At 45.2% G+C, this 4,433-nt stretch overlaps 1 pseudogene; it reads left to right on the top strand.

Annotated features, from left to right (window-relative positions):
• The first annotated feature begins 2,643 nt into the window (after positions 1-2,643).
• Positions 2,644-3,937, top strand: LOC118656917 (annotated as a pseudogene).
• The last annotated feature ends 496 nt before the right edge of the window (positions 3,938-4,433 follow it).

Below are 4,433 nucleotides of genomic sequence, written 5' to 3'. Positions count from 1 at the left end.
AGGGACTGGGAGGAGGGGTAAAAAGGGGGGGATGGGAGATATCTGCAATACTATCAACAATAAAAAATATATTGAAAAAAAGAACCACTAACCTAATTGCATGGTATTATTGTAAGCCACTACCTTTTGGGGTGGTTTGTTACCTAGCAGAAGCTAACTGATACAGGTGTGGAAAATGAACTCACCAATGCCCTCCCGATGGTTAAAGTTCATTAGGGGAGATAACATATTCTTAAACACAAACAATCTGTAATGTAGAAGGCCAGATATTAAAATTATAAACCAATATCAGGTTGTACAACAGTGATAATAACTAATATTTAAATAAGTGCTTACTATGTGCCCGGCTGTGAAGTGCTTTGCATTCATTATTTTATTTCATCCTCCTAGGAACCCTTGGAGATCAGTGCTGTTTTTATGACCATTTTATAGATAAAGAAACTGAGACCTAAAGAAGAAAAGAGCTTTGCCTGAGGTCACTTAACCAGCCAGGGGCAGACCCAAGATTCTGACCCAGGTAACAGCTTATGCTGTTGTGTGTTGTGGGATCCAAACCCCAGGGGCAGGGCAGAAAGAGTGCTGTGTCCATGCAGAGGGGAGCCTCCCAGGGCTGCTTGGGAGTCAGGAGAGGATTTATGGCAGAGGCAGTCTCCGGGTTGACTTCGAAGCCCAGGCAGGATCAGGACATGTGAGCTGGAAGAGAATGAGACATTCAGGCAGAGGAAAAAACTTGAGCAAAGGCGAGGTGTGGGGGGCGGCTACAGTGTTTTGGCCAGGTCCAAGCCTCGGACTAATGAAAGGACAGGGTCCTCTCATTGCCACGTGCAAGTCCCGGCTGGAGGGCAGGGCCCTCCCAGCATAATTACAGCCAACGGCTGTGGTTGTGAGCTTGAACCTATGGTCCGAACACGTAGCCCCACGTGCCTTGTGATAGAGTTCGGGTGCATGTAGTTAAGTGAGGTTGAAACTCACGAGAATGCTGTAAACAACGTGATCACGCCCCCACTTTGCCTCGTGGCATCTGCTATAAAATAAAGACAGGGCTTGTGGGCGCTGGCGCTGTCTCCTCATCAAGGAGCAGTGTCCCACCGAGACCCAGCTTTCATTCTCTTGTCTGTCTTTTCTCAATCCTTTCACCCCCCCTTTCACCCCCCCACTCAGGGTCACTGAACCTGGCTGAGCTGGCATGGCACATAAGGCGCCCTGGGGCTGAGTATGCCATGGCCCTGCCGGCTCCCCACAGCGAGAGAATAAGCAAACTTCAGGAAGAGAAAGGAATGTCACTGACAGAAGAGAGTGTTCCGGGGAAGGACTGTGGCAGAATTTTAAATTCAGAGCATTCCAGACACCCAGCATTAATAATCTTTTTTGGACACAAGGTGTGGAAAGGTTATATTTGAAATATTAAATTATTAAGCTCAGCATTAACAGAATGTCTTCTGCATTTTAGTGCGGCTTCTGAATCAATTCACTGCTGGACTATACACACAATTTGAAGATGTTAGGCTGGAAATGGTAGAGGAAATATTTTGTTGTTATTTTTTAGTGTATTCTCTCACCTAAATATTGTACGCACTTATTTTTTTTCCTTGAAACCCACTGAGAAGGTACCACGCTTCTCTTTCTGCTTTCATCTCAGTACATATCAACAGTCAAAAGCAGGCATGCTTAAGTGAGCATCCAAGAATGCTGCATGTGCCCAGCATTTCAATTCTGCCGTGTTCCCCAAAGGTAAGATGCTGCCCTGCTCCCAAGGAACTTAGCAATCTAATTGGACACTAAACTCTCTGGCATGAATTCTAAGGGCCATTAACAATGAGGAAGAAAAAACATCAGCGCAGACTGGAGGAACCGGGAAGACCTCCAGGGAGGAGCCAGTACCAATGCGGGAGGAAAGCATTTGAGTTTCATGCTGGCATTCAGTATTGTTAGGACCATCTTTACTATCAACTGGAATATACTCTCATCCAATAGAGAAAAATAAGAAATGACCTTTCGCCTGAAAATTTCTGGGTACTTTCTCAATCTGAAATAGCAAGTGTGTTTCACTGCTTGGGTTAATTCTGCTTGAAATGCTACCTTAAAAAGGATTATGGGCCTCTGCCAGCCTCCGAGGAGAGAAATGCTGAAATCGATTAGTGATGCCTGCCACAGGTATGGGAAAAGTAGGGAGAACATCCTACATGCATGACTTCTCTCTTCTTCACTTTCCCCTGCAAATTATAATAAAGTTTCCAGTTCTGTGTACCAAAATAGCTGAAGTCATTAACTAACTGGACTTCATGCCTTACTTTTTACTTTTAGGACCGAGGCACATAAAAAAAAATTAAACAAATATTCTAAAAGAAAAATCTCCCCATACATTTCTGTTTAGCTAGTTAAATTTTAAACTTATTACCTGCCCTCTACTTAGAGGATTGTATGCTGATTCCTTTATATTCAGAAAGATGATCTTGAGGTACAGAAAAATCCTAAATTATTAAGTATAACCTATATCAATTCTAAGCTGTGTTTTGTTGAAAATATATGTTCTTGAGTGGGTTACTTACCTTGACTCTTAGGTTGTTGGGGATAGTAACCTGGACCCAGTGTCTAATCCAGTGTTGCCTGCACCTGCTAACCGGCATCTCCATCCATGTTGGCTAGACTGGTATCCAGATGGGCAATGCCTTCTGGAAGCTCTACTGCCTGGATCATGGCATCCGGCCTGCTGTTCAGATGCCAAGGGACAAGACCACTGGGGAAGGAGATGACTTCTTCAACACCTTCTTCAGTGAGACAGGTGCTGGCAAGCATGTGCCCAGGGCAGTGTTTGTAGACCTGGAACCCAGGGTCATTGGTGAAGTTCGCATTGGTACCTACCGCCAGTTCTTTCACCCTGAACAGCTCATCATATGCAAGAAAGATGCTGCCAATAACTATGCCTGTGGACACTATACCATTGGCAAGAAGGTCTTTGACAAAATTTGGAAACTGGCTGACCAGTGCACAGGTCTTCAGGGCTACTTGGTTTTCCACAGCTTTGGTGGGGGAACTAGTTCTGGCTTCATATTCCTGCTGATGGGATGGCTCTCTGTCGATTACGGCAAGAAGTCCAAGCTGGAGTTCACCTACCCAGCACCCCCGGTTTTCAGAGCTGTGGTTGAGCCTTACAACTCTATCCTCATCACCCACACCACCCCGGGACACTCTGATTGTGCCTGCATGGTTGACAATGAGGGAGGCCATGTATGATATTGAGTGCCCAACCCACACTAACCTTAACTGCCTTAGGAACCTGATGGTGTCCTCCATCACTGCTTCCCTCAGGTTAGCTAGAGCCCTGAATGCTGATCTGACTGAATTCCAGACCAACCTGGTGCCCTATCCCCACATCCACTTCCCTGTGGCCACATGTGCCCCTGTCATCTTTCCTGAGAAAGCCTGCCATGAACAGCTTGCTGTAGCAGAAATCACCAATGCATGCTTTGAACCAGCCAACCAGATGGTGAACTGTGGCCCTTGTCATGGTAACCACATGGCTTGCTGCCTGTTGCACCATGATGATGTGGTTTCTAAAGATGTCAATGCTGCCATTGCTACCATCCTGACCAAGGGCAGCACCCAGTGTATGGACTGGTGCCCCAGTGGCTTCAAAGTTTGCATTAATTACCAGCCTCCCACTGTGGTCACTGGTGGAGACCTAGATAAGGCACAGCGAGCCGTGTGCAGGCTGAGCAACACCACAGCTATTGCTGAGGCCTGGGCTCGCCTGGACCACAAGTTTGATTGGATGTACGCCAAGCATGCTTTTGTTCACTGGTATGTGGGTGAGGGCATGGGAGAAGGAGAGTTTTCTGAGGCCTGTGGGCACATGGCTGCCCTTGAGAAGAATTATGAGGAGTTTGGTGTAAATTTTGTTGAAAGAGAGGGTGAAAAAGAAGGAGAGGAATACTAATTAACTTTCTTTTCAGCCTGTAACATGTCATACAGGTTACAGCTTTCTGATTAGATTTTCTTCTGTTTTACCTGTGATCTGTCTGTCTTTTTCATGTATACCTATAAGATTTCCCCCTCATGTTTAAAAGTAAAGGCATTGAGAAAGAAAAGAAAGTGTATGTTCTTGGTTGGAAGTTTATTTGCATTGAGATGGAAACACTCATTTGAGGATGTAGGTACTTACCAGAGTGGTATTGGTGATTCTATAGTGTTCGATTCTAATTAACTTTAGATAGCAACTCTAGATTTTGGAGGGTAGACATCAGGAAGAAAAATGGGTCACACAGAGAAATGCTTTTTTCTTGATTAGACAACAATAACAAGAGGAATAGAGATGGAGGTTATTAGGGCTTGCATATTGTGACACAGTCTTTGTGAGGCCGTTTGTGACACAGTCTTTACAACATAGTGAATGGGACCCCTAACATTGTGTTGTGCAGACTCTTCCAGTCTAA

This window comes from Myotis myotis, unplaced genomic scaffold (assembly GCF_014108235.1).
Source record: "Myotis myotis isolate mMyoMyo1 unplaced genomic scaffold, mMyoMyo1.p scaffold_m19_p_5, whole genome shotgun sequence".
In the NCBI taxonomy this organism is placed as follows: Eukaryota; Metazoa; Chordata; class Mammalia; order Chiroptera; family Vespertilionidae; genus Myotis; species Myotis myotis.
The sequence above is the reverse complement of the archived record's forward strand: the minus strand, read 5'-3'. Positions and strand labels throughout refer to the sequence as shown.